Source organism: Ovis canadensis, chromosome 1 (genome assembly GCF_042477335.2).
Source record: "Ovis canadensis isolate MfBH-ARS-UI-01 breed Bighorn chromosome 1, ARS-UI_OviCan_v2, whole genome shotgun sequence".
NCBI lineage: Eukaryota > Metazoa > Chordata > Mammalia > Artiodactyla > Bovidae > Ovis > Ovis canadensis.
Window position 1 is genome coordinate 251,104,565 of NC_091245.1, and position 15,199 is coordinate 251,119,763.

A 15,199-nucleotide genomic window follows, 5' to 3' on the forward strand; every position below is an offset into this window, starting at 1 on the left:
CAGGACCAGCACAAAGAAGAGGTTACTTGAGCCCTTGCCCCTTAAACAAACAAGTTTCCAGGTACTTTTCCAGAATATTAAAGTAGGATGGGTGGGGCAGAGACCTTGCTTTGTTATCAGGTATACCTGTGCCTCTTTCAGATCCCCATTCCTACCGAGGGGTTTTCTGGGAGCTGTAGTTTTAAACTGAATGTAGAAAGAGAAGCTAATGGGGAAAGCATGGCCACATCTGGTTGCCTGGCTCAAAACAAAGAAGCTCATTGTGAAGTGGAGGAGACTGCTACTCTGTTTTCTGATTGGTACTGAGCTCAAATTTTCATTGCTAAAGGCTGAGAAGTTCTGAGTACCTGTTTGTTGGGAAGTGGAGCACAGATGGGCCAGTGATACCATTTCCCTCCCCTGCTTTGCCTCAATTGGTCTTGTAGATACAGAAAATTCATACAGGTTCCAAACCTTAGGTTGGTGACATTAGTTTTAAATATTTGAGTGGATTTTTTTTAAAAAGCTTTGCGTCTTCTTAGCTTTTAATGGGAGGTTTGGAGAGATTGTTTTATATTCTCTTAGCCAGATGCCATTAAAATAGTTTTCCTTATGTTGCTTCTAATAAAAAGTAATAAATTCAAATAATACAGAGGTGCATGAGTTAGAAATTAAAATCCTTACCTCAACAACCTCCCTTCCTAAATCCTGCTCCTCAGAGGACATCATTGGTAAGTGTTGGTTAAGCACCCTTCTGGGTACTTAATGCCATGATAGTAATCATCTCAAAGAGCTTCAAGGGTGTGCAGTGCTCACCATGTTCCAGGCACTGTTGGAAGCGCTTTTCATGTATTTAACTTCAGAACCTAATGAAGGATATACTATAGATGCTGCTGCTGCTGCTAAGTTGCTTCAGTCGTGTCCGACTCTGTGCGACCCCATAGACAGTAGCCCACCAGGCTCCCCCTCCCTGGGATTCTCCAGGCAAGAACACTGGAGTGGGTTGCCATTTCCTTCTCCAATGCATGAAAGTGAAAAGTGAAAGTGAAGTCGCTCAGTCGTGTCCGACTCTTAGCGACCTCATGGACTGCATGCAGCCTACCAGGCTCCTCCATCCATGGGATTTTCCAGGCAAGAGTACTGGAGTAGGGTGCCATTGCCTTCTCTGGTAAAGTGGTGCAGCTACTATGAAAAACCCTATGGTGATTTCTTAAAAACTTAAACAGAGTTATCCTGTGTTCCAGTAATTGCACCTTTATGTATATACCCAGAAGAATTGAAAGCAGAGACTCAGATACTAACATCAAGGTTCATAGAATCACTATTCAAAATAGCTGAAAGGTGGAAACGACCCAGGTGTCTGGCGTCAGATGAATGGATAAACCAAATATGGTATATACATGCAGTGGAATGTTTACTTAACCTTAAAAAGGAGGGAAATTCAGACACATGCTATAATGTGGATGAACCTTGAAGACACTATGCTAAAGTGAAATATGCTAATAAGCAACCAGTATTGTAGCATTTCACAAATGTGAGTTACATAGAATTGTGAAATTCATAGAGAAAAAAAGTAAACCAGTGGTTCCCAAGCATTTGAGGAAGGGAGGATTGAGGAGGCAGTGTTTCAGTTTGGGGTGATGGAAAAGTTCTGTAGATGGATCGTGTATGGTGGCACAATAATATGAATGTACGTCCGTCTAGTCAAGGCTATGGGTTTTCCAGTGGTCATGTATGGATGTGAGAGTTGGACTGTGAAGAAAGCTGAGCACCGAAGAATTGATGCTTTTGAACTGTGGTGTTGGAGAAGACTCTTGAGAGTCCCTTGGACTGCAAGGAGATCCAACCAGTCCATTCTGAAGGAGATCAGCCCTGAGATTTCTTTGGAAGGAATGATGCTGACGCTGAAACTCCAGTACTTTGGTCACCTCATGTAAAGAGTTGACTCACTGGAAAAGACTCTGATGCTGGGAGGGATTGGGGGCAGTAGGAGAAGGGGATGACAGAGGATGAGATGGCTGGATGGCATCACGGACTTAATGGACGTGAGTCTGGGTGAACTCCAGGAGTTGGTGCTGGACAGGGAGGCCTGACCCCATTCATGGGGTCGCAAAGAGTCAGACATGACTGAGTGACTGAACTGAACTGAACTGAACTAATGCCACTGAGTTGTACACTCTGACATGGTTGAAATAATTAATTTTATATTATGAAAATTTTACCAGAATGAAAGTACTAAAAGCAATGCACATAGCTGTAAAAAAGTAAATATATAGTATTAGAAAAGTTAGTAATTACTTCAGACTTCCAACCTTATTCCTCACTGTCTTCATCGTTTTTGCTCCTAGAGGTGCTGCGATTCATGGGGTCGCAAAGAGTCGGACACGACTGAGCAAATGAACTGAACTGAACCACTTTCAGCTTTTTCTTTAGTTCTAGATTTCTCAATTATAGCAATTCATGCTGTTTCTCTTGATTTATTAATTTCAAATGTTATCCATTACCCTTTGGGTAATAAGAGATGCAGATTCAGGGTTCTTATTCTACCCCTAAACTCCTCATTTTTCCTGATGCATCTTCCCAATAGTTGTATCACATTTTTTTAGTTAAATTGACAATTATTTATCTTATCATGACTATGTAGATTTTGTCCACTACAAAGCCAGTTAATGTACAAGTAGTACACCGTATATCTGTATCATATCTATCAATGGCCTAAAATATTATTTTCCAAATGTTTTAATATCCGTCTATCAATCCTACTTCTTTTCCCTCACTGTAGAGACCTTCCTCTTGGATTCTTCTATCTTGCTGCTCCAACCTGAATTAGTTATAGGTACTCTCTTGGCTACATAATTGTCATCCTGGGATTTACATCCTCTTACCTGTAATCATTAGATTTTGTATGCTTTTATTTTATCTTCATATTAGATAATTTGGCTAAGTATGGGATTCTATGAACAAAGCTAGTGGAGGTGATGGAATTCCAGCTGATCTACTTAAAATCCTAAAAGATAATGTTGTTAAAGTGTTGTACTCAATATGCCAGTAAATTTGGAAAACTCAGCAATGGCCACAGGATTGGAAATGATCAGTTTTCATTCCAATCCCGAAGAAGGGCGATGCCAAAGAAAGTTCAGACTACCATACAACTGCACTCATTTCACATGCTAGCAACGTAATGCTCAAAATCTCCAAGCTAGGTTTCAACAAGAACTTCCAGATGTATGAGCTGGATTTAAAAAAGGCAGAGGAATCAGGTCAAACTGCCAACATCCGTTAGATCACAGAAAAAGCGAGGGAATTCCAGAAAAACATCTACTTCTGCTTCATTGACTATGCTAAATCATGTGACTGTGCGGATCACAACAAACTGTGGAAAGTTCTTAAAGAGGTGGGAATATCCAAACATCTTACCCGCCTCCTGAGAAACCTGTTTGCAGGTCAAGAAGCAACAGTTAGAACTGGACATGGAACAGTGGACTGGTTCCATATTGGGAAAGGAGTATGTCAAGGCTGTATATTGTCACCCTGCTTGTTTAACTTCTATGCAGAGTACATATCAGAAATGGTGGGCTGGATGAAGCACAAGCTGGAATCAAGATTGCTGGGAGAAATATTAACAACCTTAGGTATGCAGATGATACCACCCTAATGGCAGAGTGCAAAGAGGAACTAGAGAGCCTTTTGATGAAGGTGAAAGAAGGAATTGAAAAAGCTGGCTTAAAATTCAACATTCAAAAAACTAAGATCATGGCATCTGGTCCCATCACTTCATGGCAAATAGTTGGGGAAACAATGGAAACAATGGCAGATTTTATTTCCTTGGGCTCTAAAATCACTGCGGACAGTGACTGCAGCCATGAAATTAAAAGACTCTTGATCCTTGAAACGAAAGCTATGACAAACCTAGATAGCATATTAAAAAGCAGAGACATCACTTTGCTGACAAAAATGACTATAGTCAAAGCTACAGTTCTTCCAGTAGTCATGTATGAATGTGAGAGTTGGACCATAAGGAAAGTTGAGCGCCAAAGAATTGATGCTTTCAAACTGATGAAGACTCTTGAGAGTTCCTTGGACTGCAAGGAGATCAAACCAGTCCATCCTAAAGGAAACCAACCCTAAATATTCATTGGAAGGGCTGATATTGAAGCTGAAGCTCCAATACTTTGGTCACCTGATGGGAAAAGTGGGATTCTGGATTGAAAATAATTTTCCTTTTTTTTTGTTGGCTGCATCAGGTTTTATTTGTGGCACAAGGGCTCTCTAGTTGTAGTGCACAAGCTTATTTGCTCTGTGGTATGTGGGCTCTTAGTTCCCTGATCAGGGACCAAACTCTCATCGCCTGCATTGCAAGGCATATTCTTATTCTTTTTTAATATATATATAATTTTATTTACTTTTGGCTGTGCTGGGTCTTCACTGCTGCTCAAGCTTCTCTCTAGTTTCAGTGAGCAGGGGGTTGGGAGGCTTCTCTTCATTGCGGTTCTGAGGCTTCTCATTGCAGTGGTTTCTCTTGCTGCAGTGCTGTAGGGAAAGCGCGCTTCAGTAGTGGTGGCATGTGGGTTCAATAGTTTGTGTTTCCAGGCTCTAGAGCACAGACTAATGGTTTTGTTGCTTGGGGTTATTTGCTGTTTGGCATGTGGGATCTTACCAAGTCAGGGGTTGAAGCAGTGTCCCCTGCATTGGCAGATGGATTCCTAACCACTGGACCACCACTGGGCCTCTGACTTTTGAAGTCACTGACCCATTGATTTCTAGCACTCAGGCCCAATATGGAGAAGCTTGACTCTATTTGTAGCTCTGGTCTTTCTATAGAACGTGTGTTTTCTTTTCTTGTTTTTTCTCTTTTAACCTTTTAGGGTCTTTCTTCCATGGTTTTGGGAAATTTCACAGAGTACCTTGTTGATGGTGGAGTCTCTTCATTCATTGTGCTGAGTACCCTATGGGCCTCTTATGCTTGGAAATGAACAACTAGAATTCACTCTTGGAGTGTTGTTTAATGGTTTCACAAGTGCTCATTTGGGTCTTTCAGCTCTGAAACCAAAAAGTATAGCTGATCCTTTTTTTTTCTGGTATCTGGCAATAAATTCGCACTGCATCAGTACTCAGGGTCAAGGGCCAAATGTTAAAAGGATAGACTTCTGGTTTGGCAGCAATGCTGTGGGAAAGCAGAATTTTGCAAATATTTGGTGGGGAAGAGAGTGATAACAGTTTTATTTCGTAAGTGGCTGATTCCCTTGAATCTGGATGCCCTCTCAACCCTCTCCCCGCACCCAGAACCGATTTAGCAGCTTTCCACCTTCTCCCCTGCCTTGACCTCAGGCCATGCTTTCTTATCCTGCTGAGAAGTTGGATGAACAGAAGAGAAACAGAACAGGACTGGGGAGTCTCACTAACCTTTGGGTTAGGGTCAAAGATCAGTGCTGGAAGGGAAAGCTCCACACTCCATAGTCAGAATTGCCTTGGGAAAAACCTTTCAATCTCCCAGAAGTATGAGATACTAAGAACTTTTTGTACTTAATGTTTCAGTCTGCTCCTCAGTTAATCCCTTAGTGTCTTCTTTCAAGATGTCGATGAAACCGTCACCAGCCAATTTTTTGGCCACAGCTGAATACTTTGTTTTCCCTCTTTTTATTGATTGGGAAATACTTAAAGTTGTTTTCCCAACTTTTCCATAATTTTGGCTATGTAAGTTTTTCACTTTCAAACAATGTGGAATAATGAGGGATCAGAAATATAATGAAAATCCAGGCCAAATATATAGAACTGTAAACAAAAAGAATAAAGAGCATAGCTCAATATCTACTTACACAAAGAATTGAGTGCCACATTTGGCACATTCTGTATGCAGGTCAGGAAGCAACAGTTAGAACTGGACATGGAACAACAAACTGGTTCCAAATAGGAAAAGGAGTCCATCAAGGCTGTATATTGTCACCCTGCTTATTTAACTTATATGCAGAGTACATCATGAGAAACGCTGGACTGGAAGAAGCACAGGCTGGAATCAAGATTGCTGGGAGAAATATCAATAACCTCAGATATGCAGATGACACCACCCTTATGGCAGAAAATGAAGAGGATCTAAAAAGCCTCTTGATGAAAGTGAAAGAGGAGAGCGAAAAAGTTGGCTTAAAGCTCAACATTCAGAAAACGAAGATCATGGCATCCGGTCCCATCACTTCATGGGAAATAGGTGGGGAAACAGTGGAAACAGTGCCAGACTTTATTTTTTGGGCTCCAAAATCACTGCAGATGGTGATTGCAGCCATGAAATTAAAAGACGCTTACTCCTTGGAAGAAAAGTTATGACCAACCTAGATGGCATATTCAAAAGCAGAGACATTACTTTGCCGACTAAGGTCTGTCTAGCCAAGGCTATGGTTTTTCCAGTAGTCACGTATGGATGTGAGAGTTGGACTGTGAAGAAGGCTGAGCGCTGAAGAATTGATGCTTTTGAACTGTGGTGTTGGAGAAGACTCTGGAGAGTCCCTTGGACTGCAAGGAGATCCAACCAGTCCATTCTGAAGGAGATCAACATTGGTATTTCTTTGGAAGGAATGATGCTGAAGCTGAAACTCCAGTACTTTGGCCACCTCATGCGAAGAGTTGACCCACTGGAAAAGACTCTGATGCTGGGAGGGATTGGAGGCAGGAGGAGAAGGGGACAACAGAGGATGAGAATGCTGGATGGCATCACTGACTTGATGGACATGAATGTGAGTGAACTCCAGGAGTTGGTGATGGAGAGAGAGGCCTGGCGTGCTGCGATTCATGGGGTCGCAAAGAGTCGGACACGACTGAGTGACTGAACTGAACTGAACTGAACTGACAGTGCCAGGGTACCCTGCGGGGAATTCAAGATGAAAGAAGCTGGAAGCGTTGTATGCTTTTGAGTATCCAGTCTCCTAGACAGTTTTTAGGGCTTCCCTTGTGGTAAAGAATCTGCCTGCAATGTGGGAGAGACCTGGGTTCGATCCCTTGGTTGGGAAGATCCCCTGGAGAAGGGAAAGGCTACCCATTCCAGTATTCTGGCCTGGAAAATTCCATGGACTGTATAGTCCATGGGTTTGCAAAGAGTTGGATACGACTGAGCAACTTTCACTTCACTTCAGAACTTCAGACAGTTTTTAGAGCTTCCTAAGCGGTGCAGTGGTAAAGAATCCACCTGTCAATGCAGGAGATACAGTTTCGATCTCTAGGCTCTCTAGGTTAGGAGGATCCCCTGGAGCAGGAAATGGCAACCAGTTCCAGTATTCTTGTCTGGAAAATCCAATGGACAGAGAAACCAGGCAGGCTACAGTCAGTCCACGGGGTTGCAAAGAGTCAGACACGGCTAAGCACACACACACGTGCACCGTTATTACAGTTTCTGCAGTTGTTAGAGTTATGCAACTAACTTTTATTCAACACATTTTTATCAGTTAGGAATCTGACATTTAGTGGGTGCTTCTGCAGGTATTATATAATTCTGTTCTTATAACGCGCCTGTGAAGCTGGATTTCTTTGTTTGTTTGTTTTTTTTTCTGCTTGTAAGAAAAGGAGGGAGTTCCCTTGTGGTCCAGTGGTTAAGACTCCACACTCCCAAAGCTGGGGAACCAGTTTTGATCCCTAGTCAGGGAACTAGATCCTGCATGCTGTAACTAAAGACTCTGCATGTTGTAACTAAAGACTGCATGCTTCAACTAAGACCCAGTGCAACTAAATTTAAACAAAGGGGGTGGGAAGGCAGGGAGGAAGTGGTGGGGCGAGAGAAGAGATGATGATAAAGGGGAGGCAGAAAAATGAGAGGGAGAGACAGAGAGAGAAGGAGAAAGAGAGACAGTTGAAAGGAGAGACAGAAGAAGAAAGTTCAACTCCCCCAGATTGGCACTTCATGGTGAAATATCTGTCTACCCCTCCCTGCAACTCTCTCAGCCCTTCCTATAAGCACAGGTCCCTCTAGGCCATCTGAATTCCTGGCGTTGCGCACATTCCCACAGTTGCTTCACTCCTCTGGGCTTTCAGAAATGTCCAGGTCTGTGCTGGCCTCTCTAGACCATGCCCTGTCCACTCTAAAGGCCCGTGTACTCCCTGGGAGCCAGGATTCCTGGCCAACGATGGGCACCACTCTTCCTCACTCTGGGAACCGTTTCATAGTTGTCTCTGAGGCCTCTTGGGCACTTGGCACTGTGGACATTAACTAAATATTTTCCATGTGCCTACCCTGTGCCAGGTACTACCCTAGCAGGGCAGAGAGACACTCAAGGGGCAAGCTCTCACAGAGTTTATATTCTACTTTACAATAGACAATGTGCTGATCAACAAATGAAATAACTATATTTTGTGAAAGTATTTTAATGTGGAGAAAAACAGGTGATGGGAAGCTGTGGTTTAGACTGAGTAGTTACAGACATTCTCTCTGAGGACATGGCATTTATGTTGAGTGCTGAGAAGGCTGAAAAAGAACCAGCCGTGTAAAGATGGGGCTTATATTAGTTTCCTAGGGCTACCATAAGGAAATACCACAGACTGCATGGCTTAAACAACAGAAATTTATTTTCTCACAGTTCTGGAGGCTCGAAGTTCAAGATCAAGGTGTTAGCAGGTTTGATTCTTCTCCTTGGCTTGCAAATGGTCGCCTTCTCACCACGTCCTCATATGACTGTCTTGCAGTCTGTGTCCCTGCTCGAATCTCCTCTTATAAGGACTCCAGTCCTGTTGGATTAGGGCCCACCCATACGACCTCATTTTACCTTAATTTCCTCCTCAAAGGCCCTGTCTCCAAATCTAGTCATATTCCGAGGTACTGGAGGGTAGAACTTCAACATATACATTTTGTGAGGGCACAATGCAGTCTGCAACAAGAGTCAAGTGCATTTCTAGGTATGGCAAGTGAAAAGGCTTTGAGTGAGTTTAAGGAAACGTGAAGACAGAGGGGTAAGGGTAGAGTGAGCAGGAAAAGGCAGGTTGGAGATGGAGTTGGCTAGGTGGACAGGGCCCAGCTTATGTAGGCACCTGTAGACCATGGCAAGGATTTTACCTGTCGACTGAAAACAAACAACCTAAAACTAGAGAATTATGTTTTATTCGGCAGTCTGACTGAGGACTTAAGCCTGGGACACAGCCTCTCAGATAGCTCTGAAGGACTGCTCCAAAGAGGTAAGGGAGGAGCCAGGATGTACAGGAGTTCAAACAAACAAAAAAAACCAGGTAGTTGAACCTCAAAAGATTACTGCTAATTAAAGAAAACCAGACATTGCAAGTTAATGAATTGAATGCTTTTCTCTGTATGGGAAGTTGCACGAGTCTGGGCTCATTGAAATCATTCCTCAAAGGTTAAAACTGTCTTTTTTTCTCCATCCTAAATCCACTTGGGGTTCACAGATGGGGACTGCAGTGGCTGATGGCTTGATGGCTGCAGCATTCTCTGTTTACTGATATGGCAGATAACATTTTTAGTCTGCATATTCTACGTGAGATGAAAACCCACTGGAGGGTTTTAAGCACAATGATGTGAGGACCTAGTTTTCTTTAAGTTTCTTTCTTTTTATTTTTTTGGCTCAGAATAAAATACTGCATTTTATTTGAGTAGTCAGTTTCCTATCTTTTATTTAACTTTCCCCTGTCCCATTGCCCGACTCTTGCAAACATACAAAGAGAGCACTCAGAGAAATAATAAAGACCTAGACTTTGGAATTGGAAAGATCTGGGTTTGAATTATCCTTCTTTGTGATATTAAGCAAGTTAATCAACAGTCTTTTTCATTCAACTAGAATTTAAATAGCAATGTTCACCTTGCATCGTAATGATAATTTAAATTATGCCTCCTAAAGTAATGGTTGTATATACAACTGGTAGGGACGGAGTGAAGGGACAGAGTAGGTGACTAAATAGTTAATACCATGAGGGGACTGTAAATAGAAAAAATATGGGAGACCCCTATAAGTTAATGATTACTCAAGAAAGGAGGTTTACTTAACCACCAAACCAAGCAGTCTTGCTTAGCAAGAAAACCAAGCAACAAAAGCGTGAGACATGCCCCCAAACAATAAAACAATGGTGGAATGAGACCCACATCCTGCCCAGTGAGCTCAGTAAGTTAATGATCCCTAGGCTATGCTTTCTCCACTCATAAAAAACCAGTAATTTGTGGACCTAGCTTGACCATATAGGGACAGGAAAACTCCCCTCCCTTATCTGGAGGAGCTGATGATGGAAGCATGATGTCTTCTTGAGAAGACAAAGAAATTTTCCTCAACCTACCCACTTTTCCTTTTATTATGAAACTGTAGCCCAGTAAGTTTTCTGGGTGTGAAATTTCCTGCTCACCCACTTGTAAACCTCACAAGTGTCCTTTACTAATAAATAACTTCTTAGCTGTCACTTTGTCTCTCGCTGAATTCTTTTCTGCACTGAGACATAAAGGGCTGTGGTACCAGAGGTCTTTGTAGCCCCCCAAACGACACCAGTGGGTTTCATAATCAATATATATTAAATAATTTTGAAAACTATAGATTTTTTAAAACATCAATTGTATTTTATTTCTTTTTTCTCTTAACCGTTTTTTAATCGAAGTATAGCTAATTTATGATGTTGTGTTAGTTTCAGGTATACAACAAAGTGATTCAGATACCACACACACACAGACACAGACACATATATCTATGGATGCATGCTAAGTCACTTCTGTTTTGTCTGACTCTTTGCGACCTTGTGAACTATCCTTGGGATTCTGCAAGCAAGAATACTGGAGTGGGTTGCCATACACTCCTCCAGGGTATCCTGACCCAGGCACTGAACCTGCATCTCCCGCGGCTCCTGCATTGCAGGTGGATTCTTTACCACTGAGCTACCAGGGAAGCCTATATATATTTATATATATATACCATGCCTATATATATATACGCACATATACATATATAAGACTTCCCTGGTGGCTCAGAGAGTAAAGAGTCTGCCTGCAATGTGGGAGACCAGAGTCTGATCCCTGGGTTGGGAAGATCCCCTGGAAGAGGAAATGGCAACCCACTCCAGTATTCTTGCCTGGAGAATCCCTTGGACAGAGGAGCCTGGCGGGCTACAGTCCATGGGGTCACAAAGAGTTGGACACGACTAAGCAACTAAGCATAGCACAACATATATATATATATATATATATGTATATATATATATATATATATATATGTATATACACACGCACTCACACATACATGTATTCTTTTCCATTATAGGTTATTACAAGATATTGAATATAGTTCCCTGTGCTATACAGTAGGTCCTTGCTGCTTATTTTATATATAGTAGTGTGTGTATGGTAAGGGACTCAGTTTTCAGTTTCGAAAGATCACTCTGGCAATGCGTGGAGGCTAGATGGGAGGTGGGTAAGAGAGGAAACAGAATGCATTAGTGGGGATTGCAATTGGTGGCTTGGACTGACTACTCTCAGGGGAATAATGAGTTGGCTGGAGTGAGGGGATGAATAGGTGAATCGGGAGGAATAAGAAAGTCTCTGATATGTTTCATTAAAATGTAATTTCCAAACAAGCTTTGTCATCACAGTGAGTAAAAGTTGCTAATTGAAGAATCCCATGAATAAAGTCATTTCAAAGAGTCTTGGATAATTCAATTGGAACAGTGCCATTCACTAAGCCTCAGTTGTGTGACAGATAACTTGCTTTACACGTAGTTTCATGTGTAAAGTTTCTCATCTTCATTAGAACCCCTTGAGAGGGAATTGCCACCGTCATTTAGAGAGGAGGGAACACGGGCTCTAGTGAAACATGGGAGAGCAGGAAATATCCTCTCCAACCCCCAGCACCCTCCTTTTCCCTCTGCCCTGGGCCCTCCCAAGATGCTTTGCTCACTGTTCACTGTGGGGCTCAGAGGAGGGCTGCTCTCCTGCACCTTCTCTGAGCAGCTGAGCCCAGCTCAGATCTGCCAGCAGAGTGAGCCCCATAGACCTGTGGCTGTGGGCCTTTAATGAGATAGCGTTGATAAAAACACTTAATGGCACAATTTATTAATTTCTTTCCTATGAAATGTTAATTATGAACTCCTGCTAACACAAAGTTTGGGGAGTAGTGTGTAACTTTGACTTAGGGCAGTGTTCAGAGTCCTGAGCCCTCCCCCATCCCCACTCTCTATGAGTTTTGGTTTCTGAGCTGAATTCCCACTCATGATCCTCTTTTCTGTCCCATTTATTTTATGAAAAGGAAAATAAAATATTTACAGAGAAAGAAAGAGAGGGAGAAGCCCCAGGTGAGAAGGGAAGCAGCTGCCACTGCTGGGAAAGCAGCAGTCCAGATGGAGATGGGGTATAGGGTGTGGAAAGGTCAAGGTGAAGACCACCTCTTCCTGTGTGGACCACTGACAGGGTGGGGGGTGCAGGGGTAGTGAACCTGAGCCAAGGCCACTGTCCACCCCTAAGTGGTTTTCTACTGGCCATGAGGAATGTTAGCAATGGACACCAAACAGAAATGGTCTTTATTTTTACTCAGCTCATGGCGCACAATGCCACCTTTTCTTCAGGGGGCCCCAGGGCTAGGGGCTGTTTTAAGCAACAGTCAACAAGAAGGCAGTGACTAGTATGTAGGGGGGGTGTAACTAGTGATTTTCAGAGATGTTTCAGCCTCTGCCCTGGGGCATTCTCATCTTAATGAAGTGAAGTGAAGGAGCTCAGTCATGTCCGACTCTTTGCAATGCCATGGACTGTAGCCTATTATGCTCCTCCGTCCATGGGATTTTCCAGGCAAGAGTACTGGAGTGGGTTGCCATTTCCTTCTCCAGAGGATCTTCTCGACCCAGGGATTGAACCCAGGTTTCCCCCACTGTAGGCAGACGCTTTACCGTCTGAGCCACCAGGGACTCCCCTTAATAGAGGTAGCAAAAGGGTCTTTTCCCCCCATGGAGGAAAAAGTAACTTATTCTGTGATGGCCTGCTGATAAAGGAGGCAACTGAATCACCACCCTTAGGGAATGGATCGCCTGCGAGAGTAGACTGGAGGGCCCACCCAGGTTCATGATCTCTGTTCTCAGGGAGCTTCCTAATTCGTCCCTGGGCAAATTCCAATGTAGTTTGAACAACCGCTGTTTCCAGTAAAGTCCAGGAAATGGTGAACGCATGCATGAAAATAATTAGGTACTTTGTCACGTTTGAAGAAATTTTAGTTGACATATAGACACCTCTTGTTTTAAGTTACCGTTAGACACAGATTTTAAAAACCATCCTATTTTTTAGGGGAGATGTATGGAGAGAGTAGCATGGATATTTACAATACCATGTGTAAAACAGCCAAAGGGAATTTGCTGTATGACGCAGGGAACTCAAACAGGGGCTCTGTGACAGGCTGAAGGGTGGAATGGGGAGAAAGAAGGGAGGGAGGGAGGTTCCGGAGAGAGGGGACATGGGTACATCTATGGCTGATTCTTGTTGATGTATGACAGAAAACCAAAAAATTCTATAAAGCAATTATTCTTCAATTAAAAAAAATTTTTTTAAATGTCAAAAAAAATTGGATGGCCAGAGATGAATTGACCTAAACATAAAAAAAAAATTTCTGATTTTTAGATCCAAATGCCTGAGAATTTGGTACAAATGTGGCATTTCAAAGTAGTGGAGGAAAATGAATTGTTTGATAAAACATATTGTGATTACTGGGTTATCCTATTTGCAACAAACCAAACTTGGACTTCTAAGTTCACTCCTTAGATCAAGATAAATTCCAGATGGATCAGAGATTTAAATACAAAAATGTAAGCCAGGTCAAAAGAATGAGAAGACAAACCACATACCAAGAGAAGATATTTGCAAAACACATGTATTATAATAATCAAGCCATGAAAAGACACAGAGGAGGAACCTTAAACAAATAATTACTAAGAGTAAAAAAAAAGCTAAGCTAAAAAGGATCTGTACATGACATTCTGGAATAGGCAAAACTATGGAGACAGTAAAAAGATCAGTGTTTGCCAGGGGATGAAGGAAGGAGGGATGAATAAGCAAAGCACAGAGGGTTTTTAGGGCAATGGAGCTATTCTGTATGATATTATAGTGGTGGATATAGGTCATTACACATTTGTCAAAACACAGAGAATGTACACCACCACAAGTGAAACCTAAGGTGAACTCTGGACTTTGGGTGACAACGATGTGTCAGTATAGCTTCATCATAGTTAACAAATGTATCCCTCGGGCTGGGGATGTTGATATTAAGGAGGCTGTACATGTGTGGAGTCAGGGAGTGAATGGAAATTCTATACTTTCAACTCAATTTTATTGTGAACCTAAACCTGCTCTAAAAAATAAAGACTATTAAAAAAATCAAGCTATCAGAAACCAAACAAAAAAGTGGAGTCAAGCATATTATGCATAAAACCCAAAAACTGTAAAATATCCAGGGAGTGAACTACTACTCAACAGTAAAAAAGAAAGAAGGTACACGCAATACCATGAGTAAATCGCACAGACATTGTGAAAGAAGCCAGATACAATTCCAATATTACATTTTCGAATAGGCAAGACTAATCTAGGAGGAGAGAAAGCAGATGCCTGGTTGCTGGGGTGGGGGCTGGAGGTGGGATTGACTGTAAAGGGGATGGAAACACAGTGGAGGGAATTCAGTGACTGGAACTCAATCAATGAGGTGATGGAAGTGCTCTTAACTGTATTGCTGGTTACTTGGCTATATGTATTTGTCAAAACTCGATTGAACTGTATACTTGAAATGGGTGCATTTTATTGTATGTAAATTGCCGGGGGCCAGCGTGAGGAACTCTGCCCATGGCAAAGGTCATGAGGAAGGAGGCTTGGCATACGCAAAGGCGTGATCAAGCCTCAGGAAACCCCCTGTTCCCAAGCATCTACCCCAAAACCAGAGTCTGTTTTATGCTCTCACCTACACCTCTGACTTTACGGGGGGCTCTCCCCCATAACCGTTTCTCTCGGAGAAGGAGTAAACGTGCAGCTCCAAGGCAATAAAAATTCCTGGGTGTGACAAGAGTGTTTCAGTTTACTGACTGCTCTGAAGCTTATCTAGCCCACCTGTATAGGTTAGTCCGGCCACATGTGATTTACAGCCTCCCAATCTGAGAGGCACGAGATGTTTTAGACTTACTAAAGGCAAATTATTTTGGGGAGTTAGAAATTATTAGTGTAATGGGTTGGTTAGGAATTAAATTGGTGAAGGGTTCTTCATTTGTTGTGTCGATAATTGCTGCTAATTCCCTGCTCTGG